Below are 19,622 nucleotides of genomic sequence, written 5' to 3'. Positions count from 1 at the left end.
ATTGTACACAACAGCAAATTTTCACTTTTGCAAAGTGGGCTTATTTTTGCGAATGACCCAAAGTTTCTTAAAGCAAAAATCTAGGAAGTAAACCAGCTGAGAGGATTTGTAACCTACTGAATGGGTCAAGCGTGTGTTTGGAGTTGAAGGTCGGGTGGTCACTGCTTTGCACAGTTCCTGCTCCGATCCTGGTGGTCTGTCCACTGAGCTGCTGCTGCAGGGTCCTTGGCAGTGGTCAGCATAATCCTTTGGTGTGGATGGCTCCCTGGGGGGATGAGGGACACAGAGGTGGGGATGACGCCCAGACTCCGGGGGTGGTGGGGGGGGCGGTGCTTTGAGGAAGCAGTGTGTGGCAACGTCCCTTGACAAGCCTCAGCAAGGGCTTTTGGTGGACAAAGGAAAGCCTGTTGGATTCTGAATCAAAACCCAGTGTTTTTAGATGCCCGTAACTTCCTGGTTTGGGAAGTTATGTGGTTGACCATATCTCAGGAGGGAGACAAGGTAACTCAAGTACCCCCCATCTCACTTCCTTCTGCATTTTTTCAGTCCTGCTCTGTATTTCCAGGATGCCCAAAGTCTTCTCCAAAAGATGCCTGAGGACCAAGGGGAATGCTGCAGAAATGGTTTCCCAGGCTGCCATCCGTGCTGTCTCAAAGCTGTAGCGGGGCAGAGGGGTGCTAAGACTTTCTGTTTCTCCCTTCTCAGGGTTTCTTAATTGGTGTCTTTTTATTTTATTTATTTATTTTGGCCACACTCTGCAGCATGCAGGATCTCTGTCCCTTGATCAGGGATTGAACCCAGGCCCCCTAGGTTGGGAGTAGGAAGTCTTAACCACTGGACCACCAGGGAAGCCCCTCAGACTTTCTTTTCTTAAAAGATTAGGTCTCCGGACCAAGATGGAGTAGATACACCTCTCTTTATTCTTCCTATAAAGTACAAATAGAAACCCTGGAATTAACATGTAATTTTATTTATAAATTTACATTTAATAATAAATATATTAAAATATTTAACATACATTTTCCAAATTAACATCTAAATATTTATAAAATAAATGAATTCTATATTTACATATGTACTCTTAGACCACATAGAAAGAAGAAAGACCATATAAATAAGATAAATACAATATATTTCTTTTCTTGAGTTTTATAAATTTTGTTTGGTTGAAGCAAAAATTATAACATTATTCAATGAGGTTCTAAATGTATAGAGAAGAAATACTTAAAACAATTATATTTTAAACAAGGTTGAGTGAAGGGACTTAGTGGGAGGTAAAGTTTGGGTACTTTACTCAAACTGGTAAAATGTCAACAGCAGTTAACTGCTATAAATCATATATGCATAATATAATATCCAGAGCAACAGCTGAAACAGCTATACAAAGAGATATACTCAGAAACACTATATAAAAATTGAAACATGACTCTAAAACAGATGTTCAAGTAACCAATACTAAGATGGGAAAATAAAAGCAAAGAACAGAAAACAAAAAATAAAAGGGCAGACTTAGGCCCTTCACATACCAGAAATTACATGAAAGTAAATAGTCGGTAGCAATTAAGAAACTTAAGTGAAAGTTGCTCAGTCATATCTGACTCTTTGGGACCCCATGGACCAGACAGTCCATGGAATTCTCCAGGTCAGAATTCTAGAGTGGGTAGCCTTTCCCTTCTCCTGGGGATCTTCCCAACCCAGGGATCGAACCCAGGTCTTCCACATTGCAGGTGGATTCTTTACCAGCTAAGCCACAAGGAAAGCCCAAGAATACTGGAGTGGGTAACCTATCCTTTCTCCAGGGGATCTTCCTGACCCAGGAATTGAACCAGTGACTCCTGCACTGCAGGCAGATTCTTTACCAACTGAGCTATCAGGGAAGCCCCCGGTTCAATTCCTGGGCTGGGAAGACCCACTGGAGAAGGGAGAGGCTACCCACTCCAGCATTCTTTGGCTTCTCTGGTGGCTGAGACAGTAAAGAATTCACCTGCAAGGTGGAAGACCTAGGTTCGATCCCTGGGTTGGAAAGATCCCCTGGAGAAGGCCAGTATTCTGGCCTGGAGAATTCCATGGACTGTATGTAGTCCATGGGGTTGCAAAGAGTTGGACATGACTGAGCGACTTTCACTTTCACTCTCCTGCGTTGCAGGCAGATTCTTTACCAGCAGAGCTGCCAGGATGATTCTACTTAAATCACATTTTCTAAATGATAAAATGAAAGAGCTTATCAAGGGATAGGAATGATGAGAGGAACAGGGAGACCTTTGTGGTGAGTGGAAGGTTCTGGGTATTGGCTGCAGGGAAGGTTACACAAATGCACACATGTGATAAGATGGCACTTATGTGCAACACAACTGTATCCATGTCGAAGTCCTGATTTCCACATGGTTCCATTGTTGTGTAAGATGTTACCTTTGGATGGAACAGGATAAGTGGTACCCAAGGCCTCTCTCCACCATCTTCACAGCTTCCAAGGAACCTACAGTTACTTCGGAAGAGAAGGGATGATGGCTGCAAAGAGCTGTCTGGATTCTGACATCAGGTCTGATATGCTCTGGGGTGGGAACTGTAGTGAAGTTCCAGGCTCCCGCTCTTACGCTTCCCTGACACCCCCAACACCCTGGCCCACCTGGCAGTTAGAAAACTATCATTTTCAAAGTTCTTACAGTTTTGGTCTTCTAAGGAGATATGAAGTTCTCTTAGGACAAAATGCTCCTTTTCCTGGGGGGAAAAAAAAAAAACACTTTAGGCTGGAGACAGTAAAATTAAGAACCAGCTGAGGAAACTGAATGTAATTTGGAAAAGACATGGAAGTTAGCATTTCTCTTAGTAAGATGAAGTGAGTGTGTGTTCACAGCATGGCGTGGTTGTTTTCTGTGGAGAAATGTCTTGTTTTGGGGGGGTGTATACTACATGGTATAAGTTCCAATACTTTGGCCACCTATTGTGAAGAGTCGACTCACTGGAAAAGACCCTGATGCTGGGAGAGATTGAAGGCAGGAGGAGAAGGGGACAGCAAAGGATGAGATGGTTGGATGGCATCACTGACTTAATGGACATGAGTCTGAGCAAACTCTGGGAGATGGTGAAGGACAGGGAAGCCTGGCGTGCTGCAGTCTAAGGGATCGCAAAGAGTCGGACACGACTGAGCGACTGAACAACGACATACGACATGGTGCCTGTGGATGACCTTGTTCTTACAGCACCAGGCATGCAGTTTGCTGTTTCCAAGAAGACGGCACTGAACAGAGAGGAGGATGGGAAGGACAGGTGGGCCTGCTTCTCCCCTGGCCCGGGAAAAGAGACAGGGCAGGAGGGCCGAGTCAGACTTGCCATCTCACACATGATGCTGTTTATGACAGAAGATTCTAGAACATTCCAACCCTGGAACCATACGTTCTATGGGATCACGGTGGGCTCTGCAGCCAATCCGCCTGGACTCAGAGGTCAGCCTCTGCCCCCATGCACTGTGGAGTCATGGCTCAGTCACTAACATGCCCACGCCCTTCTCTGCAACTGTTCAGTGGGCACAGTGACAGTAACTGCCTCAGAAGGCTGTGGGCATCCAAGACTTAGGGGAGCTAAGTAAGCTCTGCAATTTTATCCTCCTCCCAGTGTTCTGGGGAAGTCTCTCAAAGGCCCAAGGATGCACGAATTTCTGTGTCGCCTGGGAAGATGGTTTGGGGCCAAGAACTGAGCTTGGAGTGGGCGGGCGGGGGAGTGCTGTCTTCTCTGTGAGCCTCCTGTCTGCTTCCCTGGACCCTGCGGCAAGGAGACGGCCACCTGGAGGCTTCCGATAGTGGGGGCACATTCTCTCCAGCTCCGTGGACCCAGCGGGTAAGCTAGGGTAAGGAAAAGGGGCCCTGGGTCAGGTTTGGGTCTGTGGCCTCAGAGCAGCTACTCCTGAGAGAAGCTGAGAGTCCCTTTCTCTTCCGTGTGTGCTCAGGCCACAGCCCTTGGCTGTCTACTGCACAGCGTCATCAGAGGACTGGGTCTTACTCTCTCTCCCCCTCAGACTTTCTCTGGCAGCCCTGAGTTCCTGGCCTTTCTGTGATCCCCACCTTTCCCATCGCCCTCCACCAGGAGGGAGAGGTAAGTCCCTCCAGCTTCCATCAGCCACACGGCCCTGCCCACCTTTGCAGGACAGGGTAGGGACAATTCCACAGGTAACCTCCCTGGAGGAGGGACAGAGGCAGAAGGTTTGCTCACTTGGACTGTATGTGCCTCATGAGGGGAAACGTGTCAAGTTCTTTATCAAGGCTTCTCTCCTGGGTACCCCCTTCACTGACTCCCAGGCTCTGTGGCCCTGAGGTTTGGAGCCTGACCAGCACAGACACAGCCCCTGAAGCCGTATGTTTTACTGGGAATTGCCAGAGAGAAAAACCGTGGCTCAGACTGAATTCTATTTATTCCAGTGGGCTCGCTGCAACAAAGTATCTGTTGTTGCTGCTGCTGCTAAGTCACTTCAGTTGTGTCCAACTCTGTGCGACCCCACAGACGGCAGCCTACCAGGCTCCCCAATAAATAAATGAAAAGATGCTCACCATCATTCATTATTCAGTTCAGTTCAGTTCAGTCGCTCAGTCGTGTCCGACTCTTTGCGACCCCATGAATCACAGCATGCCAGACCTCCCTGTCCATCACCAACTCCCAGAGTTCACTCAAACTCACATCCATCGAGTCAGTGATGCCATCCAGCCATCTCATCCTCTGTCGTCCCCTTCTCCTCCTGCCCCCAATCCCTCTCAGCATCAGGGTCTTTTTCCAATGAGTCAGCTCTTCGCATGAGGTGGCCAAAGTATTGGAGTTTCAGCTTTAGCATCATTCCTTCCAAAGAACACCCAGGACTGGTCTCCTTTAGGATGGACTGGTTGGATCTCCTTGCAGTCCAAGGGACTCTCAAGAGTCTTCTCCAACACCACAGTTCAAAAGCATAAATTCTTCGGCACTCAGCTTTCTTCATGACCACTGGAAAAACCATATGCAAATGAAAACTACAATAAGGAATCACCTCATACCAGTCAGAATGACCATCATCAGAGAGTCCACAAACAACAAGTGCTGGAGAGGGGGTGCACTGCTGGTGGGAATGTAAATTGATACCACCATTATGGAAGACAACATAAAGATTCCTTTAAAAACTAGGAATAAAACCACCATATGATGCAGCAATACCACTTTTAGGCATATGCCCTGAGGAAACCAAAGCTGAAAAAGACACATGTAGCCCAATGTTCATTGCAGCACTATTCATAACAGCTAGGACATGGAAGCAACACAGACGTCCATCAACAGATGAATGGATAAAGAAGCTGTGGTACGTATATACAATGGAATACTGCTGCTGCTAAGTCACTTCAGTCGTGTCCAACTCTATGTGACCCCATAGACGGAAGCCCACCAGATTCCCCCGTCCCTGGGATTCTCCAGGCAAGAACACTGGAGTGGGTTGTTGTTTCCTTCTCCAGTGCATGAAAGTGAAAAGTGAAAGAGAAGTCATTCAGTCGTGTCTGACTATTAGCGATCCCATGGACTGCAGCCTACTCAGCCATAAAAAGGAATGCATTTGAGTCAGTTCTAATGAGGTGGATGAACCCAGAGCCTATTTATACAGAGTGAAATAAGTCAGAAAGAGAAAAAAAAATATCATGTATTAACACATATACATGGAATCTAGAAAGACGGTACTGATGAACCTGAATCTTCAGGACAGCAATACAGGTGCAGACACAGAGAACAGGCTTCTGGACACAGCTGCGGAGAGGAAGATGCAGACATAGAGAACAGACTTCTGGACACAGCTGCGGAGAGGAAGGAGAGGGTGAGATGAGTGGAGAGAGTAACATGGAAGCATATACACTACCGTATGTAAAATACACAGCCAAGGGGAATTTGCTATATGACTCAGGGAACTCAAACTGGGGTTCTGTAATAACCTAGAGGGGTGTGAAAGGATGGGAGGTGGGAGGCAGATTCAAGAGGGAGGGGACATATGTACCCCTATGGGTAATTCATGTTGATGTATGACAGAAATCAAACCAATATTGTAAAGCAATCATCAAACAATTAAAAACAAATAAATATTTAAAAAATCTGTTGTTTCTGCCTGTCCAGTACATATCCATTCCCCCTTCTCTAGAACAGCCCCCAGATTTTCCTTGGGGACCCACTCTCCCTACAACCTCAGTGATCATTCTTGGATCGATGAGAAGACTTCTGCGAAGTCATGAACAAGGTTTTGCTCTTAAAAAGAGATGCAAGAAAGGGCTTAAAGTCCCCATTTCAGGTAGTTTTTCTTTTTCAAAGTTGTTTGGTTATTCTAGGTCCTTTGCATTTCCATTTGAATTTTAGAATCAGTGGACAGTTTCTACATAAAAACTACTGGAATTTTGGTAGATATTGCCTTAAATCTACAGACATTTTAAAATTTATATTGAGTCTACTGATACCATAACAGGGTAAATATATTTCTCAATTTTTTAGGTCTTGTTTAATTTCTTTCAACAATGTTTTGCAGCTTGCAGTGTACAGATCTTACATATTATCTTTTGTCAAATTTATTCCTAATTTCATATGTTTGATGCTATTGTATTAGGTTGGTGCAAATGCAATTGCAATTGCAATTTCGGACTGTGAATTTTTAAATCACTGTAACTAGGCTCAAACACATCTTTATTAATCAAAATAGGAACCATTACAATCAACATATTTTGCCAAAAAGAAATAAGTTTATTACTGTAGCTTAGTAAGCTGAGGCTCAAAATTCGACAAACTCTTGAAAGCATTTTCTGCCTTCTGATGGTTGTGGAAGCATTTTCCCTGCAAAAAGTTGTCGAGATGCTTGAAGATGTGCTAGTCGGTTGCCAACACGTCAGGTGAATATGGCAGATGAAGCAAAACTTCGTAGCCCAACTCATTCAACTTTTGCAGCATTGGTTGTGTGACATGCAGCTGGGTGTTGTCGTGGAGAAGATCTGAGCCCTTTCTGTTGACCAACGCTGGCTGCGGGTGTTCCAGTTTTTGGTGCATTTCATTGACTTGCTGAGCATACTCCTCAGATGTAATGACTTCACCAGGATTCAGAAAGCTGTAGTGGATCAGACAGGCAGCAGGCCACCAGACAGCAGCCATTACCTTTTTTTGGTGCAAGTTTGGCTTTGGGAAGTGATTTGGAGCTTCGATTCAGTTCAGTCATTTGAGCTGGTTGTCTCCAGTTGTCATATAAAATCCAATTTTCATTGCACGTCACAATTCAATAGAGAAATGATTCGTGGTTGTTGCATAGAATAAGAGAAGACGACACTTCAAAATGAAGATTTTAAATTTTTGGTCGGCTAATGAGGTGTCCACTTATCAAGATTTTTCACCTTTCCAATTTACTTCAAATGTCCAATGACTGTAGAATGGTCCATGTTGATTTCTTTGCCAACTTCTCATGTAGTTGAAAGAGGATCAGCTTCAATGATGCACTCAGTTGGTTGCTGTCAACTTCCGATGGCCAGCCTCTGCACTCATTTTCAAGGCTCTCATCTCCTTAAAAAACTTCTTGAACAACCACTGCACTATACATTCGTCAGCAGTTCCTGGGCCAAATGTGTTATTGATGTTGCGAGTTGCCTCCACTGCTTTATGACTTATTTTGAACTTGAATAAGAAAATCGCTCTAATTTGCTTTTTGTCTATCATTTCCATAGTCTAAAATAAATATAAAATACACAGCAAGTAATAAGTCATTAACAAAGATAAAGTGAGAAATGTGCATTAAAATCATGTATAGCATAACCACGTTTATTTAAGAATGTAATACATTACCAAACAGCAAAACTCAACAATGCAAAACTGCAAGTACTTTTGTACTTGGGCTTCCCAGGTGGCACTAATGGTAAAGAACCTCCTGCCAACGCAGGAGACATAAGAGACTTGGGTTCGATTCCTGGGTCAGGAAGATTCCCTGGAGGAAGGCCTGGCCACCCACTCCAATATTCTTGCCTGGAGAATCCCATGGATGGAGGAGCCTGGCAGGCTACAGTCCATAGAGTCGCAGAATTGGACATGACTGAGGTGACTTAGCATGCAATATATGATTTTTTTTAATTACAATTCTGGATAGCTTATTGCTGGTATATATAAATAAATTTTATTTCTGTATTATTAATATTGTATCCTACAGGCGTGCAATATTTACTTATTAGTTGATCATATTGACCATAGACGGTCATACTGTCTGCAAAGAACGATACCTGTTGCTGCCCCCTTTCCAGTCTGAGGGCTTCCCTGATAGCTCAGTTGGTAAAGAATCCACCTGCAATGCAGGAGACCTTTGTTCAATTCCTGGGTTGGGAAGATCTGCTGGAGAAGGGATAAGCTGCCCACTTCAGTATTCTTGGGCTTCCCTTATCGCTCAGCTGGTAAAGAATCCACCTGCAATGCAGGAGACCTGGGTTCGATCCCTGGGTTGGGAAGATCCCCTGGAGAAGGGAACGGCTACCCACTCCAGTATTCTGGCCTGGAGAATTCCATGGACTGTCTAGTCCATGAGGTCGCAAAGGGTCGAACATGACTGAGCAACTTTAACTTTCCAGTCTGAATGTCCTTTATTTCTCTAGTACAAACGTCGAATAGAAGTTGTGAGAGCAGGCATCTTTGTCTTCTTTCTGATCTTTAGAAAAGGAAAGGATGATCTTTAGAAAAGGAAAGGATTTTGCCTTTCACCATTAATTATAACATTCAGAAAACGAAGATCATGGCATCTGGTCCCATCACTTCATGGGAAATAGATGGGGAAACAGTGGAAACAGTGTCAGACTTTATTTTGGGGGGGGCTCCAAAATCACTGCAGATGGTGACTGTAGCCATGAAATTAAAAGACACTTACTCCTTGGAAGAAAAGTTATGACCAACCTAGATAGCATATTGAAAAGCAGAGATTTTACTTTGCCAACAAAGGTCCATCTAGTCGAGGCTATGGTTTTTCCAGTGGTCATATATGGATGTGAAAGTTGGACTGTGAAGAAAGCTGAGCACCGAAGAATTGATGCTTTTGAACTGTGGTGTTGGGGAAGACTCTTGAGAGTCCCTTGGACTGCAAGGAGATCCAACCAGTCCATTCTGAAGGAGATCAGCCCTGGGATTTCTTTGGAAGGAATGATGCTAAAGCTGAAACTCCAGTACTTTGGCCACCTCATGCGAAGAGTTGACTCATGGGAAAAGACTCTGATGCTGGGAGGGATTGGGGGCAGGAGGAGAAGGGGACGACAGAGGTGACTCGATGGACATGAGTCTGAGTGAACTCTCGGAGTTGGTGATGGACAGGGAGGCCTGGCGTGCTGCGATTCATGGGGTCGCAAAGAGTCGGACATGACTGAGCAACTGAACTGAACTGATACATTTGTTTCATAGCTGCCTCTTATTCTGCTGAGAAAGTTCCCTTCTACTACCAGAGTTTTGTTTTTTAATCAGAAACAAATGTTGGGCTTTGTTAAATGTTTTTTCTATGGCTACTGAGATAATTATATAATTTCTTCTTTGACTTGCTGGTTAGTTATAAATGTGTCATCCCATGTATAATTATTTGGAGATTTTCCAAGTTTCTGTCACTGATTTGTGATTTAATTCCACCACGGTCAGAGAACACACTTTACAGGACTTGAATCTTGACTTTTTTTAGTCTCAGACTGGAGTGTGACCCATCTTGGTACATCTTCGCATGCACTAGCAAGGAAAGTGTGTTCCGCTATTGTTGGGTGATGTGATCTGTAAACGTCAATTGGGCTGAGTTGGTGGAGGGTGTCATCCAAGCTGTCTACATCTTTGCTGATCTTCTGTCCACTTGTTCTACTGATGAGTGACAGCATGGTGTTGAAATCTGACTGTAATTGTGGGTTTGTCTGTTTCCTCTTGCAAGTCTATTAGTTTCTGTTTCATCTATTTTGAAGCTTTGTTATTCAGTGCATAAACATTTAGAATTGCTATGTCACCCTGATGAATGGATACCGTAATCATTATGAAAGGACACTTTTTAATGCCTGATATATTATTTGTTCTATAATCTTCTTTGTCTGATACTAATATTCTCTCTCTAGCTTTCTTTCGATTAGGAGCTAGCATATCTTTTTTCAATCCTTTCACTCTTAACCTACTTGTGTCTTAATAACATCGCCTTTCTTGAAGCATACAGCCTTCTCCTGGTTAGAGTCTTCAGCTTCTTCACATATACAACAATGAACAGGGCCCATCAATCTTCCTTCACACTCATGCTCAATTTTCTCTTTGACCTTGATGGGGATTAAATGGAGGCAAATGGTAGGGCTGAGGCAGAGCATACAGAGAGGAGCTTTAGTTCACCCTGCCATAAACACTATCTTATAACTTAGGTTGAATCCCATCACACATCAGCCATATGTCCTTGGGCAAGCTCCTTAACCACCCTGAGCCTCAGTTTCCCCATCAACAAAATGAATTGAATAATGTCGGCTTGGTAGAGTTATAAATAATCTGCGCATAACACCTTCCCCAGGGTCCAAAGCTCATTTGGTGATAGATACTAACCCGCTGTTATTATTACTTCTATATTAATGTATGTACCATACACATGAATATATTTACATTACAAATCAACCTCTTATGTGAGCACAAAGCAGTCATCATACTTTTTTTTTAATTAACTTGCTGTGCCAGGGAGGTAATAAAAGGAATGAAATCAGCATGTTTTTTCCAACGTGCTTGTCATAAATTAAGCCCCTAGTCAAGTGCCCTTCTCAGGGAGGTTTGGCTAACGGACCTTGCTCTGGAATCATGTGATTATAACTCCAACCTTGCAGAACCTTGACAAGGAACAAGGGTCCTAGGCTTTCATAGGGCGCTACCCCTGGGTCTTTTGCATCTGACATATTAATTCCTGCCTCTTCCTGTAAAGATAATTCATGCTCCTTGGCAGCATTGTGGAAGGCACAATGCCTGGTGCCAGGAGTCTCCTGCAAACTTCAGCAGGGCCGTATTATAATGTGCCACTAGATTAATCCAGCCATCTAAAATATATTTTTTAAGAGCCAAAGGTCTTTCCCATGAATAACCTGGCGAGTATTTGAGCTTCATTATAATTTCCCTCTAATGGAGTTTGGGGAAATGAAATGGGAGTTATTAGCCAAATTTATAAGACTGTCTCCTGCGAAAAGAGGGGATGACTTAGCAGACGAGGTGCACTGGCTAACTCCCTGGCCCAGGAGACACAGCCAGCCTCCAGTTTGCAAACACAAAAATATCCCCACCTGATACCCACTTTCCTGTGCTCCCAGTACAGGGCCGGCAGAGCATTTAGAACCGGAGGGAGCACTGCACACACACCCCCCAGTGGGCTCCTCTCCTCCATGTTCAGAATCCTACTCTGCAAGCCCACCAATGGGTTTTTGTCCAAAAGAATTGAAATCAGAATCTCAAAGAGGTCTTAGCACTCCAGTGTTCATTACAGTATCACTCATGACAGTCAGGATGTGGAATGACCTAAATGTCCAGCGACAGATGAACAGATAAAGAAGATGCGACAGGAACATGCAAAAGAATACCATTCAGACTTCAGAGAGAGAAATTCTGCAAAATTGGACAACAGAAGTGAAGCTTGAGGACATTATGCTCAGTGAATAAGTCAATCAGAAAAAACCCTGGTTCCACTTATATGAGGTATGTGAAATGAAAAAGTCAAACTCCTATGGTATCAAAGAGTAGAACGCTGGTTACGAGAGACTGGAAACAGAGGGGAAAGGGAAGTTACTGATGAACAGGCAGGAAGTTTCAGTCAAGTGAAATGAACAAACTCTAGGGTTTGCTGTACCACACTGAACCAACAGTCAACAGTCATGGATTATAATCATCTGATGTCACTCACAGGATACGTGAGATACAGCAACACCAGTGAACTTGTTTACGAAACACAGAATCACAGACATAGAGAACAGATTTGTGGTTATCAAGGGAGTGGGGGAGGGGCAAATTAGGAGTTGGGTATTAACAGATACAAACTGCTATATATCAAATAGATAAACAAGGATCTACTGTATAGCACAGGGAACTATAACCAATATCCTGTAACAAGCCATAACGGAAAACTGAAACACTTGACTATACAGAAGAAACTAACACAAGATTGTAAAGCATCTATATATCAATAAAAATAATAGTAAATTTAAATAAATTTTTTAAAAAATAATAGATTATGTACTTAAAAGTCTGTTTGCAATCCCCTGGGGGTCCAGAAATTAGGACTCAGCACTTTCATTGCCGGGGCCTGAGTGCACCCCCCTGGTCAGGGAAGTAAAATCCTACAAGCCAGAAAAACAAAACCAAAATTTTGTTAAGTGGATGGATCTCAAGTTAAGTGTTATTAACACACCAACATTTTTAAAAGTTCATAATAGAGTTAAACATTAAAAAAAAAAAAAATTACCCCACCACAAAAGACCATGGTGTTGGTGATCCCACTGGAGCCTACATGAACACATTCTCCTGCTGGTATCTGGAGAGTTTTAAAACCACCTCACTGAAGGGCAGAGGCACCTTCAAGAGGGAGTATCTTGAACAAGAAAACGGCTGAATGAGGCTCTTGAAGGATAGAGACTCACGTTCCCTCTAGGGAAGTCGGGAGCCATCATCTGGGGAGAAACAGTCCCGGAGGGTGGGGAGTGACAGAGGATGGGGCCCCCAGGGACATGCCCAGGACCCTGGGTACCCAGGAAGAGGAGGGGCTCCAGGGGCCTGGAGGTGGGACGGGCTGCGTCTGCCTGAAGGAGAACTCTCAGCACGGCTCTTAGATCGTAAGGAACTCAGGGTGGAGAGAGAGACCACGAACAGCAATGACACGGACATTGCTACTGAGCACATGTGTTCAGATTAGCACGTGTGTTCACTCAGTAGCACATTGCTACTGAGTTCATGCAGGTGGTCCTAACAGAGGACCACAGGCTGGAGGCTTAAACAATGTGGAGGCTGGAAGCCCAGGATCAGCGCATCTGCAGGGAAGGTCTCCTCCCAGGCCTCTCTCTGGCTGGGAGATGCCGTCTTCTCCCTGTATCCTCATGTGGTGTCTCTTCTGTGCATGTCTGTGTCCTAATCAACTCTTCTTTTAAGGACACCAATCACATGGGATTAGGGTCCATCCCAGGGACGTCATTTTAATGTAATCACCCTTATAAAGAGTCTCCAAATACTTTCACTCTCCTGAGGTCCTGGGGGTTAGGATGTCAATGAGTGTTTGGGGGATGTAAATCAGCCCACTGGGCTGTAACTCTTAGAATCTGTATGCTTATCCTGTAAAGCCACAATGAGTCCCATTCATGGGTGTTCCCTGGGCTTTCTCATGCACCTGATCTGCAAAGCATACCTGTGAGATAGGCAGCATCACCGTCCACGCTTTAGAGATGAGGACATGAGGCCCAGAGTGGCCAAGCAATTCACCTGGTTTGAAGGCAGGACTGACCACAGCCCGCCTGCGACCTGAGGCTGCACCTTAGATCACATCACCTGCCTCTATTCCCGGGCTTGTTACAGAAAAATGTGCAGGACCTAGAAGAGAGAGGAGATGATGACTAACTAAAAGTCACTCACAGTCCCACCCGTCTGGACTCTACACATAGACTTGGATTCTGCCGTGCAGTCTCCCTGTCCCATCTGACATCAGCTTCCTTAACTCGGGCTAACGTCCTGAATGTCACTTTGCTGGGGACAGAGCCAAAGGAGAGCTAATGACACTTGAAAACTGCGTCCATGAAACTTCAAGGATGGGGACATCGATGATGCTATGGTGCTGGGTGTGAAAAGCTGATTCCTATACACCGTCTGCAGGATGAGCCCAATTGAAACAAACAAACAAAAAAGACAACACCAGACTGCTAAGTGTAGATCTCTGGCTCAGGTGGAACCATGGGTGATACTAATTTTCCTCCAAGATCACCTGTATTTATTTCCTGTTTCTCAAATGTGCCATCATGAGCGTGTGGACAAAATGACCTCTGGGAGCAGAAATGAAAACAATAAATGTCGTGAGAGAAAAACTACCCACGCCCACTCACCACACTGCAGGTGCAATTCACCGATGGGGTCTCAGTTCTGGAAGATTCCTCCATATGCATTTGGAAAGGAAAACAAAGGCAGCACACAGTGTCTGTGAGGAAGTCTCTTGGCAACAACATCCTGAGCGAGAAGTGATAAAAGAACCACACTCCTAAAAGCAGCCCGAAGTGGCCACTCAAATAGTAAAACTGACGCAGGGGTTTGAAAACAAAGTCCCAGCTTTCAGCCGGCGTTTCCTGAGCCAGTGAGTGCAGCCACTGAGGAAGAGGAAGCTGGTGCCCCCAGAACCCCCCGGGGGCCCTGTGCTGCCACCCACGCTGAGGCCCCTAAGGCCAGAGGTCTCCATCCTGTCGCCCCAGGTGGAGGAGCACCTGCTTCAGGTGCCCTTGGGGACCCAGCCCACGGCTCTGTGGCTCTGTCTGCCCCTCCACTGGCGCCTGGAGAGGGGGGCTCCCAGGCTCCTAGTACAGGGAGCAGGGTGCACTTGGATGGGGACCTGGGCAGGCCAGGGTTGAGGCTGGGCACAGGTCCCACCTTGGGCCACCTGCTTCCTGCCGGGCTGCAGAGCCAGGCAGACACAATGGGCAGGCCCCACGTCAGACTCTTAGGGGAAGAAACTCACTCTTTGTGGACCGAGAGATCAGGACAGGATATCTATAACGGTTTAAAGAAAAAAAAAAGCCTGGGCTGCAACCCCCTCTTTCCCCAAGCACTTCCGAAATGTCGTGCAACACACCCAGCTCTTTAAATATCCAAACCCAGAATAAATGTGCCGACAGCATTTCCCCCGGCAACCCGGGCCCCATGGCTGGCGGCTGAGTCAGGCTCCGAGTGACGGAGCTGGAGTGGGCCACCCAGATCAACAGGCTTGGTGGAGACCGGGGCGCCCAGCACTCAGCACTCCTGCCCTGGTGCCCTCTCCCCAAAGTCCCTGCCCCCATCAGGGGACACCTGGGTGTCCCTAACCACTGTGCCCCCTGCCTTCCCACAGTGGGGCGCACTCCCTGCTCTTGCGCTGGTAAATGAGCTACAGGATTGAGGGAAGAAAAGGACCTTCTAATAAGATCCAGGCAGAACCCGGCTAAACCCTGGCACCGATTCCCATCCTCCTGTTTGTCCCTGGACAAAGTGGCCACTTGGACCCAACAGCTCTTTGTGGGGGGCGCTGTCCCATGACCGAGCGGGTGACGGCTCTGGACTGGACAGATCCTTTTAAGATCCTTACAAATATGTTTAGACAGGCGTTTCTCCTAAGAATTTTGAATGTCTACCCAGTTGAATTATACATGCTACATGCTAAGTCGCTTTAGTTGTGTCTGACTCTCTGCAACCACACAGACTATAGCCCACCAGGCTCCTCTGTCCATGGGATTCTCCAGGCAAGGATCCTGGAGTAGGTTGCCACATCCTTCTCCAGGAGATCTTCCCAACCAGGGACCAAACTGACATCTCTTATGTCTCCTGAACTGGTAGTCCAGTTCTTTGCCTCTAGTGCCACCTGGGAAGTCCAGTTGAACTATATATATGTATGTGTGTTCTTTTTGCAAGTTCTGGTTTTCTGTTAAAACATGTTTTGGCCTCTGGTTGAATACAGTGTCTACCAGACCTCAAGGTGTGAGGCAGATACAAGCAGAGTTGATTTGGTTGAGGTGGGGGCTGGGGCTCAATGCTCATTCACCCAGAGACATATCCTGGGACCCTGAACAATGGACCAGGTAATAATAGTATTCTATGGGCTCACATACCTGAGAACCCCTGATTCACCATCATGTGAGTCCGCATAGTGCAGGGAACATCCTTAGGGTTTGACTCACTCCTTCTCCACTTCCAATAGAAAATAAGGATGAGAAGAGGTTGTGGACCTGAATTAAAATGGAACCAGAGGCTCACAGTGAAATGCAGCAGAGCCAAGCCCAACAGAAATCATTCATTCTTTTGTTAGTCAACAAAAACATGCTAAGCACTTACCATGTGCCAGCCCCAGTATGAGACACAGCAAATGATATACAGAAAGGTAATTCAGTCTTTATCCATGTGGAGGTTTATGTTCTAAACAAAATTAACATAAATACAAAAAAATCATAAATGGAAGGTACAATTTATTTTTTCAGGGATCCATTTACATGAGCTACCCTTTCAAGCAGTGGTGATCCAGGACTTCCTGGAAGAAGTGAAGAAGGGTTTGGTTTTCACAGGTGGCGGGGAGAGGATGGCCCTCTAGAACAAGGAAGCAGCAGGCACAAAGGCCCGAGGTGCCCTGGTCGCACAGGCTGACAGCTCCAGGTAGTGCATTCATGGAGTCTGTTGAGTCTGCCGCCTGGCATCTGCCCTGCTGGAAAGCTCAGACGTGATCGGGGAAATAGGAAGGGAGCTGGATAGAGCAGCAGACGGAGATCAGATGCCAGGGTGAGGTTGCAACCAGAGTGCAGAAGGCCTGGGACACCAGACAAGGTGCTGTCACTCCACACTGTGAACAGTGGGCAGGGGCTAAGGGGCTTTAAGCAGATAAGTGACACCAGAGGGTGGCTTTAGGAAGCCAAGCCCAGCAGGGGTGGGAGGGTGTGATGGAAGAGGAGAAAGATGCTGGAACTGGGATGGAAAGTTCCTGCCACAGTGGAAGGGACCGCTGATGGGGCACCTGTGGATGGAGACAGGCTGGGAAGGCAAAATAGAGGTGAGAGATTAAAAAAAAAAATTCCCCCAGGAGACTCAGCCAGACCTAGCAAACCCCTACCTTTGGAGGCCAAGGGACAGGTCACGAGGATTAGAGGCCTGGTCTGGGTGCCTGGGGAGCAGTGGGTGCCTCCTGCACACTTAGGGAAGAGGGCAGGCATGCTGGGGCTCTGTGGACATGTGGGATGCTTGATTTTTAGGCTGGAAGGTTTTGGGCGTTGGAGGGAAAGTTCAAAGAACCAGATCAACCCTCGAGCAGGGCCTTCCCCCTATCCTACACGAGTGGATACAAAAGCCCCTGATGTTGGTGGTGAGATGGTCTGCCTTTGGGTGAGGGTTACCGATTACAGCACCCACATTCCCGAAGCTTCCATCAGGTTCCTGTCCCTCCTCTTCTCCCCTGGAACACGGGGCTCCCAAGGGAGGAAAGCTGGAAAGGAGACTTCCTTATGGACGATGTGGGCGACAGTTACCAGAGCAAGAAAGGGGACTCCCCCAGTCCCGTATCTTCCAGTTGAGCCACGCTGCTGAGGATAAACAGCAACCAAAACAATCCCAGTTGCTTGCCACTTGGAAGATTATTATCTGAGCAGTTGGTGGATGGGAACTGTTTTTCAAACAAGCTATCAAAACAAACCCAGAGAGCACATGTGCGAGGCCGCTGGCCTGTGAGTCGCTGAGGAAGGAAACCAGCAACCCAGCGGCCCCTCCATCACGTGTCCTCCCGCCAGGGGGCAGGTCCCCCAGATCGCCTGGGGTGGGGAGGCCCAGGGTCCAGCAAGGGAGGGTCTGGAGAGTGAGGGTCTAGCGAGTGAGATGCAGAAACTACCTCTGAAAACAGGGAGGCTTAGGTGACCGGGCTGCAAGCCAGTAGGGCAGGGCTGGCGGCCACTTGTCCAGGCCATCACCTGAGAGCCTGAAACTCTTGAGTGCAAACATCAGATGTTATTTATAGCCGTCTGTTGAAATCCGTGTTACAAGGATTATGATGTTTACAAGGATGAATTGTAGGTACCTCTCCTTTCTCGCCCCTCCGGCTCAACCTAGAGATGTTTTCATGTGCAGACTTCTCTTTCTTGAGCTCATTTTTCTTTAAAAAAAAGAAAAAGAACTCACAAGGGTAGGACAACAAATCGTTCTTATTTAAAACCCTGGTGAGGCCGAGGCACCTGAGCTTCCTGGAGGGAATGAGGAGCAGCTTTCTAAACAAAACTCTGCAGGCTGTCTTAAAGGGGTTTGTCTGCAGTCCTGGTTGGGGGGGGGGGGGGGGTGGGATTTTCCTAGAGGGGCAGAATTCCTCCCTTCCCTCTGTTCTACCCCGAGCATCCCCTACATAAAGCTCATAAACACCCCCTGACTCTTGCCCCAACTTTGTGTTGGCTGCCCTTATTTTCAAATCACAGGCTGTAGTTCGTCTCACACAGGCGGGTTGGAAGTTTGGAGGAGTCAGTTTAATGAAAAAGGGGAGTGAGGCAGAGCTAGAGAAAAAACTAGTGGTTACAGTGGGGAGGAGGGGAAGGAGAATATGGGGTGTGGGAACAGGAGGTATAAAACTGCTGGCTTTAAGACGGGCTCAGGGATGTCTTATACAATACAGGGAAGATAGCCAGTATTTTGTAATCGCTGTAAATGGAAAGACATCTTTAAAAACTGTACAAAAATTTTAAAATTGTTTTTTAAAAAATGAAAAATAGGAGTCCCCTGGTGGGCTAGTGGTTAGGATTCCAGACTTTCACTGCCATGGCCCAGGTTCAAGCCCTGTTTGGGGCACTGAGATCCTGTAAGCTGCGCGGTGCAAACACCACCTCCAAAAAATAAAAATTAAATCTTGTCAGTGCTGGCCAAAAAAAAGCAGTGCTTAAGGAAACACTAGAAATAATGTAAAATCCTCTATGGCCACAGCCTTAAAACTGGATTTCTCTTAGGAGTTTGGGGTTAACAGATATACACTACTATATATAAAATAGATAAACAACAACAAGCTACTGTATAGCAAAGGGAAATACATTCACTATCTTGTAACAACCTATGGAGAAGACTCTGAAAAAGAACAGGTATATCTGTGGTAGGTTGTGGTTTAGTGGCTAAGTCGTGTCCAACTCTGTGACCCCATGGACCGTAGCCCTCCAGTCTCCTTTGTTCATGGGATTTCCCAGGTAAGAATTCTGGAGTAGGTTGCCATTTCCTTTTCCAGGGATCTTCCCAACCCAGGGATCAAACCTGGGATTCCTGAATTGCAGATAACTTTTTACCATCTGAGCCACCAGGGACCACACCAAACAGATGAACAGACCAAATGAAACATGCACGGGGAGAGGCGGCAGCACGGCTGCGCTTGCAGACGCGACACTGTGACACGAGCAGAGAGCAGCTGGGCACTTACTCACCCGAAGGCAAAGTGACACCTAATCCATGGGGACTGAGGTCGGAAGAGGGCTCCCACGGGGATACTGCCTGGGAGCTGGGAGGCCCCGTGTCTTGGTCTGGGGGCGGCTACACAGAGTATAAAGGTTAAACAGTGACTCGGGTGTGTGTAAGACCACTGCACTGCACGCAGGCAGGCAGGCACCTCCACAGAACATCTTAAAGCGGGATGCTGTGTCCTACATGAGCATATTTGCTTCCGTAATCTAGACAGCATATTAAAAAGCAGAGGTGTTACTTTGCCAACAGAGGTCTGTATAGTCAAAGCTATGATTTTTTCCAGTAGTTATATAAGGATGTGAGAGCTGAACCATAAAGAAGGCTGAGCAACAAAAAACAGATGCTTTTGAACCGCGGTGTTAGGGAAGAATCTTGAGAGTCCCTTGGACTGCAAGGAGATCAAACCAGTCAATCCTAAAGGAAATCAGTCCTGAATATTCATTGGAAGGACTGATACTGAAGCTGAA

At 46.2% G+C, this 19,622-nt stretch overlaps 2 long non-coding RNA genes across 2 annotated transcripts; both read right to left on the bottom strand.

The window, feature by feature from the left end:
* Positions 1-1,574: 1,574 nt before the first annotated feature.
* On the bottom strand, positions 1,575-3,426 carry LOC139186384 (uncharacterized). Its single transcript, XR_011569926.1, has 3 exons — positions 3,188-3,426; positions 2,664-2,718; positions 1,575-2,485 (listed from the first exon to the last, which is right to left on the bottom strand). It is a non-coding gene; the product is annotated as an uncharacterized lncRNA (long non-coding RNA).
* A 10,016-nt stretch (positions 3,427-13,442) lies between these two features.
* On the bottom strand, positions 13,443-16,196 carry LOC139186471 (uncharacterized). Its single transcript, XR_011570029.1, has 2 exons — positions 15,804-16,196; positions 13,443-14,178 (listed from the first exon to the last, which is right to left on the bottom strand). It is a non-coding gene; the product is annotated as an uncharacterized lncRNA (long non-coding RNA).
* Positions 16,197-19,622: the final 3,426 nt, after the last annotated feature.

The sequence above is a fragment of the Bos indicus genome, chromosome 13 (genome assembly GCF_029378745.1).
Source record: "Bos indicus isolate NIAB-ARS_2022 breed Sahiwal x Tharparkar chromosome 13, NIAB-ARS_B.indTharparkar_mat_pri_1.0, whole genome shotgun sequence".
Lineage (NCBI taxonomy): Eukaryota > Metazoa > Chordata > Mammalia > Artiodactyla > Bovidae > Bos > Bos indicus.
Note: the sequence above shows the minus strand (reverse complement) of the source record. Positions and strands in the feature narration are given on the sequence as shown.